Source organism: Apium graveolens, chromosome 7 (assembly GCF_009905375.1).
Source record: "Apium graveolens cultivar Ventura chromosome 7, ASM990537v1, whole genome shotgun sequence".
NCBI lineage: Eukaryota > Viridiplantae > Streptophyta > Magnoliopsida > Apiales > Apiaceae > Apium > Apium graveolens.
In genome coordinates this window covers 179,508,339-179,516,933 of record NC_133653.1, presented here as the reverse complement: position 1 = coordinate 179,516,933, position 8,595 = coordinate 179,508,339, and positions in this window count along the sequence as shown.

Genomic DNA, 8,595 nt, shown 5'->3' with positions numbered 1-8,595 from the left:
CAAATTCAGAAAATTGACAAGAAAAAGTTCTTCCAACCTACCTTTGACAGGATTGCTTATATTGAGAGGACTCAAGAGAAACAACAAGCTCAGATTGATGATATTCTGCAAAATCAAGCTTCTCAGCAATCTCAACTTACTGAAATCCAAGCCTCAGTGGAATTGCTTGTCTCTCTTCTACTACCTGCTGATGCCAAAAAGGGGGAGAAAGTAATTAAGTCCAAATGCAAGACTGGCATGACACTGAAAGGGAAGGATGATGAAAAGGATGATCAAGGAAACTCTGGAATGGGTAGAGGTCATAGTCAAGGTAGAGGTTTCTCATCAAGAAAAGCTGAAATCACAAGTCACAGGACAAGTTCTGATACTGGGAAAAGAATTAGTTCTGCTACTGGTAAAAGGATAAGTTCTGATGAACTTTTAGATCTTGATGAAGAAATGTTAAGACAATTATTTCTTCAGGAAAATCAAGGAATGGACTTGGAGAGTTTAATGGAAGAAGAAGCCAGACTTAAATCAGAAAAAGTCATATCTAAATCTGAAGCTTCTGGTAAAAAGACACTTCTAAAAATCAAAGGCATTGTGATAAAAGAAAGGACAAATACTGAAGTAACATTGGCTAAATCACAACCGCAGATAGATCCAAGATCCAAGGGTAAAGAAAAGGTTGGTGAACCTATCAAGGTTTATGTGCCTCCTGAGAATGAAGAAATCACTGATGAAAAGGATGATCTTGCTCTGACTTCAAGAAAAGTTCTTAAAACAACCTCTGACATGGCTCAAGTTGTTCAGAATCAAGAGACAAAAAGTTCTGATATTTTGAAGAAGCAGGTAACCTCTGACATAGCTCAAGTTAACTTGATATCAGAAGTTAGACCAAAGACACTCCTACCAGGATTCACTAAAGCAAAATAGACTCAACCTTTGAAGACTGATGCAAGTGGTTTTGAAGCAAGAGTAGTTACTGGAAAGGAAGTAAGAGATAAAACTGGATTGGGAAGTGCTAATGAAAGAAGAATACAGAACACTACCAATGATCCAACTTCCTTGAGTGAACCAGGTATTGGAGCAACTCTTGCGAGATTGAATCAACTGGAATCTGTACAAATGGTTTACCATACCTACTTGAAAGAACACATCTTGTTGTACTTTATGACAGATGGTAGGGTTTATCATATAAGGCAAAATGCCATTCCATTGAAGTATTTTGAAGAATTGGAGCATGTACTATTCTTACTTCAAGTGGATGACAGATTGACAGGAAGTGCTGCAAACTATTTGAAGGATCAGATTCAGAGACAGAAAAGGCTTTATTCTGTTAAGTTTGACAACACATATGTTCCAAAGTACAGAGATCACAAGGGTGATATAGTTGAAATGAAGCCCAATACTGCTAAAATTATAACTACCTTTCTGGGTTACAGGGCTATGGAATTCAATCTTGAGTTTGATAAAGCTTATTTGATCAGACTGGATCAGGATATAAGAAAAGCAAAGATTAATGATCTCAGGGCTGCAATCTTTCAAATCGGTGAAGATAATATAGAGCTTAAAGATGCTAAAAGGAGGATGATTGATGGACTTAGATATGCTGAGAGATGTTTGTTGAAGAACTATCTCAGAACAACTCCTGACATCAGAGAGATCAGAAGATAAAGCCAAGTCAAGATCTACAACTGATTAAATTCTGATATTTGTACAGACTGAAGCTGTTATCAGAAGTTAAATATTGGTAAAGCTTTAAGGACTGTAAGTTGTAGTTATCTAGTCTAATTCTCATGCATTTGTACTTAATGTTTTTGACATCATCAAATATCTATTAAACTTGTATATTATGCTAATTTACAAGTTGGGGGAGATTGTTAGATATATTTGATAATGTCATGGCTAATATGATTTATGTTTAGTTTTCAGATCTTACTTAAACAGGATAAATCAGTACTTACTGAAAGTCAGGACTTAAGGATATCAGTACTTATATTATCAGGAGATAATCATCAGAAGATGGATATCAGAACTTAAGTGCTGAAGGAGGTTCAGATAAGGACAGTAGCTGTTTAAAGGAAATAAGATCGAGATAAACATAAGAATAGATATGCATGAAGAAGGAATTCTATGAAGAATAGAATACTTGGAAGAAAAGATATCTGATTGATATATTTTAGGAAGCAGAATTATATTCCATATCAATTAGCGATTATCTTGTAACTGTGTAGTATATAAACACAGACATAGGGTTTACACTATAAGTGTTATCATATTCGAGAAGATTATTTATTGTAACCCTAGCAGCTCTCGTGATATTTGTTCATCACTGAGAGGTAACAGTTTCATACTGTAACAGAGTTTATTGTTTCAATAAAGTTTGTTTTCTGTTACTTGAGATATTAAAGTTCGATTTGATTGTACTTTACACTGTATTCACCCCCTTTACAGTGTGTGTGACCTAACAGATAGGGACATTCATTTGATGTTGTTGTTCTAGTTCTAATACCTGCTTCAGGATCTCCAATAATCAAGTCAGGTGTATGTGCTTTAGTCCACTTCCTTGCAGATGGAAGGTTATCTCTAGAACTGGATGTTCCCCCATGATCCATGCTGTCTCCATCAATATTTTATGATGCTCCCCCTGAAATTATGCTCTCTGATTTGGATCCTTCAGTATTCGAGTTTCCAGAATTATTAGAACTTGGCCCATCAGAACTTGATGAATCAGAATTTGAGTTTCTAGAATTATCAGAACTTGGCCTATCAGAACTTGATGAATCAGAACTTGAAGAGCCTGCTCTAGGTTCTGATGCTTCTTGAGATGTGGTTGAATCTTCAATATTCTCCCTCTGCACAGGTGCATTTTCCATTGGCGTAGTCACCACAGTTTCCATAACATTAGAGTTTAACCCATCAGAGTTTGCAGTATCAGGATTTAGACTATCAGAATTTACAGAATCATAATTTAAAGCTTCATTCTCAAATCTTAGCTGATCATGATCATTGAAATCTTCAAGTCCAGTAATCTTCTTATCATCAAAAGAGACATTGATAGATTCCATGACTACCCTTGTTCTTAAATTGTAGACTCTGAAGGCTTTTATGGAAAGTGGATATCCAACAAAAATTCCTTCATCAGCTTTGAGATCAAATTTGGATAGCTGTTCAAGATGAGTCTTAAGAACAAAACACTTGCATCCAAATACATGGAAGTACTTCAGATTTGGCTTCTTTTTCTTCACCATCTCATATGGTATCTTTCCATGCTTGTTGATAAGTGTTGCATTCTGAGTAAAATAAGCAGTCTGTACAGCATCAGCCCAAAAGTAGGTTGGTACCTTTGCTTCATCAAGCATAGTTCATGCAACTTCAATAAGAGTTCTATTCTTTCTTTCAACAACTCCATTTTGATGTGGAGTTCCAGGAGCAGAGAATTCCTGCTTTATTCCATGGTCTTTGCAGAACTCTTCCATAATCAAATTCTTGAACTTAGTGCCATTATCACTTCTTATGATTTTCACAGAGTCTTTGACCAATTTATCCAGTTATTTGATATGATCAATCAAGATAGATGCAGTTTCACTTTCTGTGTGCAAGAAATACACCCATGTATATCTGGTAAACTCATCTACTATAACCATAGCATATTTCTTCTTTGCAATAGACATGACATTTAGTGGACCAAATAGATCAACATGTAGTAGGTGATAAGGCTCAAGAATTGAAGATTCAGTCTTGCTCTTGAATGAAGATTTTCTTTGTTTTGCCTTTTGACATGAATCACAAAGGCCATCAGGAGCAAATATTGATTTTGGCAGTCCTCTCACAAGATCTTTCTTTACTAGTTCATTTATATTGTTGAAATTTAAATGAGAGAGTTTCTTGTGCCAATCCCAGCTTTCTTCAATTGATGCTCTACTTAACAGACAGATTGCAGAACCATCAGAACTTGTTGAAAGCTTAGCTTTATAAATGTTACCATGCATGTATCCCTTCAGAACAACTTTTCCTGTAGATTTGCTTACAACTTCACAGTGTTCTTCAAAGAAATCCACATGATAACCTCTGTCACAGATTTGACTAACATTAAGAAGATTGTGTTTGAGTCCTGAGACTAGAGCTACTTTTTCAATGATGACATTCCCAAGATTTATATTGTCAGCTAGTTTATCCTGTTTTAACTTATCAGAAGTTGACTCTGCCTTAACTTCTGTCTCACTATCTTTCATCTTTTCAGAATCAGACTTTACAGTTTTAGCTACAAACTTAACAGGATTTACCTTTGGCTTATTAGTCTGTTTAACAATAATTGGCTTAATTTGTTCAGTTCCTGTTTCACTTTTATCATCTCCATAACCTAAGCCCTCTTTCCATTTTCCACTACTTAGTAAATTCTGAGTTGTTCTGCTAGAGTTAGTCCAAGTCCTGATAATCTCTCTTTCCTTTTCTAACTCAGTTTTTAGAGATTGATTCAATTTTAACACATCATCTCTAACATAAAAAGCATCATCTGTTTCTTTTTAAGTTTGATGGAACATAACCAACTCTTTTTCTAAATAGTCATTCATTTTCTTAAAAGCCAGATTTTCAGAAGTTAACCTATCACATGTTAAAGTCTGATCTCTATAGCTAATGAATATGGTTTTAAGATAAGATCTCAACTCAGTAATATCATCAGTATGAAAAGTATAAGTTATTTGAGGTACCTTTAACTCAGCAGCTTCAGAACTGCTATCAGCATTTGCCATCAAGGCATAATTCACCTCATTTTCAGAATCTGAAGTATCTGTCCAGCTTTTCTTCTTTGTGACAAGTGCCTTGCCTTTGTCACCTTTTCCTTTCTTGTAATCAGGAGATATGTGGCCTTTCTCACCACAATTGTAGCATTTAACATTTGAGTAATCTCCTGTCAGACTTTCCTGCTTTGCCTTCAGATTTTCTAAATCCCTTCTTATCAGAACTTCCACTTTTCCTGGAAAATTTCTTTCCCCTTCTAAATTTCCTGTAGGCTATCTTTGTGATACCCTTGACCGTAAGAGCACACAATTTCATCATCAGCATCCATCTCAGATAGACTTTCAGTTTCTGAATCCTCATCACTATCAGAACTTGATGACTCAGTATCAGACTTTGTGATGAGAGCCTTTCCTTTGCCTTTCTTTGAGACAACCACTTTGGGGGATTCCTCCTCAGCCTTAAGAGCAAATGTTCTTGACATTCTCCCATGTCTCTTGCTTCTTTGATCCATCTCAAGTTCATGAGTTTTGAGCATACCATAAATTTCATCAAGAGTAGTTTCATCAAGAACATAGTTGTCTCTTATAGTAGTTGCCTTCAAATCCCAACTTTCAGGAAGAGCTATAAGGAATTTAAGATTAGTATCTTCAAGATCATATTCCTTATCCACCAGTGACAGATCATTCAAGAGTTTGATAAATCTGTCATATAAACCAGTTAATGACTCATCAGGTTTTGAGTCAAAGTGCTCATACTCTTGAGTGAGTATAGTCCTCATGTTCTTCTTAATTGCATCAGTTCCCTGGCATCTTATCTCCAAGGCATCACATATCTCCTTTGCAGTCTTGTAGTTAATTACCCTGTTTGACATGACATTATCAATGGCACTATGCAGCAAATGCCTTACCTTTGCATCCTTGGCAATAGATGAGATATCTTCAGCTGTATATTCACTTTTCTCCTTTGGTACAGTCTGTGCTGGTTGATCTGCAACTACAACAGAGAGCTTGGTTGGCTTATGTGGTCCTTCATTAATTCTGTCAAGGTATTCTGGATCTGTAGCTTCCAGAAACATAGTCATCCTCACTTTCCATATGGGATACTCAGAAGGTTTTAATATGGGAACCCTAATAGACTCATATCGACTATGGATTTGAGTCTTTAGAGTTTCTTCAGTTTTGGTGGGCTTGGTTGGAGTTTGTTCTTTTTCAGACATGATTGTTTTGAATCTTTATTGTATATGTGTTAACAGATAGGCTCTGATACCACTTGTTAGGTCACACACACTGTAGAAGGGGGTTGAATACAGTGTATACTATAATCAAATCGAATTAAGAACACAGGTATGAAACACAGAATAATCTTATTAATAAAACAGTATTACAATGGAACCGTTCTCTCTCAGTGATGAACAAATATCACGAGAGCTGCTAGGGTTACAATAAATAATATTCTTGATTAAGATAACACATATAGTGTAAATCCTATGATGTGTTTATATAGACACAGTTACAAGATAATCTTCTAATCGATATCGAATATGATTCTGCATCCTAAAATATATCAACTAGTTATCTTTTCCTCCAAGTCTTCTATTCTTCATAGAATTCTTCTCCATGCTTATCTCTTCTTATTTTAGTCTTGATCTTCTTTCCTTTCAATCAGCCGCCTTCCTTATCTGAATGTCATCTTAAGTCCTGATATTATCTCCTGATAAATATCTTCTGATATCTTAAGTTCTGATAACTTAAGTTCTGATATCTGAAGTTCTGACATCAGTATAAGTACTAATTTCCAGTTAAGTCATGATTTGTCCTTTTATTCAAGATCTGAAAACTAAATACAAATCATTATTAGACATGACATCAAAAATATATCTAACATTATGATTCAAACAAAATATTATTTCATTTATATAGATGTAAACAAAATAAACTATCTTAATTTATGTAATATATTTAGTTTCATGTATATTGGTTAGAAATTCAATGTTAATCGATAAGATTTAATATACATGTGTTGATTCGATTCTTAAAAATAATATTAAAATGATGTTAAATACGATACGACATCTTATACATTAACACATCAAATACCAAAGACATTATAGTGATTTTTTAAGTAGTTAGAAAACAACACTTAAATTTTTAAATGAAATAAGAAAGTGTTAGGTCCCGAATTATCGTAGAAGGGGGGTTGAATATGATAATCACTAAATTAAAAATTCTTTCGAATCTTTAGCAGATATAAATTTAGTGCTCGATTAGTGTTTTCGTGTTCTTAAGAGGAATAGTATTTGGAATGATAAAAACAAAGAACACAAGATATTCGGGGAAATATATATTCGTATATAAATCATCGACGTTGTTGGTACACTCCGGTAAATAAATTAACCGGCTACAATCTAAGAACAACAAAGTTCCTAGCTACTACAAAAATTTACAAATCAAATCCTATACAATAATCTAGCTTTTGTTTGTACTAGGATTTAATTACCGGGTAACGATTATAATGCCCCTAAGAATATACAAGAGTTAAATCGGGCATTATAATGTTACTCCGATGAGAAGTTAAACGGATATTCAAGGTGCCGGAGTGTGACACCCCCAGATCCGGGGTCGGGGATCCGGGTCGTCACGGTCTTTCTTTCCACAATATCACTTCACTTAATTAATAACAATAACCTTATGCTGTGACCCCACACTAACACACACCACAACCCGTTATAGTCTCAGAGATGAAATTGAAATAAGTACAAGTCTTTGAATCCATCATTTAAAAGTTATTACAACCCAAAATGATTACTTGATAAATTTACAGTTAATTGCCATTATCTGCCACAAGTTATAATTATACATAATTTGATTCTCAAAAGTAGATGGTCTGAACTACAATAGATCTACCTCTGCAGCTATAGCAGCTACAACATCATCGGGAAGACGCGGGGCGCTTCCCACGCGCTTGCGCTGGGTCTGCTGGAGTCTGGCCATCTCTCCTAACTGTTATTGTGTGATGAAGAAATAAAGCAAGAGTGAGCCTTACAGCTCGCAAGATAATACATAGTGATAACAATAATATAAGTATCTAAATGGATACTTACTAGAATCTTTATCATGTGTAAGATAATTACTTACTAGATATAAGTAAAAACAAGGAATGAATTTACCAATACTTCACTACTGAAAGGCATATGTCATAGCCTACTCGTTCATTCGAGTATTTAACTCAACTCAAATAAGAATGTAATAAGTAAATAGTGGATCAAGCATCAGAGAGATCTCACAAAGTAACATCTGTCAAAGAATAAAGAAACATTGTTCATCTGCAGACTTGAAGATTCACTGGAAGAAGTTCAAGAATTTGATCATGCCTCAGTGATATAAATCAAGATCGTGGATTTAATCAAGTGACAGAGATCTCGTCAAGGTATCATTTATTACAAGGATTCAATCAGAACAACAAAGTCAAGACATGAAGAAACGTCACGAAAGTTAGTCACTCATGAACCAGACAGTACATCGAGTGTCAGCATTGAAGTGACGGAATTGATTCATAAGTCTCAGTGACTTTCAGAAGATTGTCAGAAGAATGGATGCTGCTCAGGGTTAGTATTAATTCTCTATTAATTAATTAAGTCATATAATTTAATTAAGAAAATAAATTATATCTGCAAGGATTAATTTATTGATTAATTGAATTAAATTGATTAATTAATTTAGAATTAATATTAAGGATTTTCAGAATGTTAATTGATTAAAATCTGTGATAATTCTAAATAAGACAACTGATTGTACTAGTATGACAATCGGTATGACAATTGATAGTCATACCGAATCTCTTGCTAATTCAGTTGATTGTATTGATAGAATT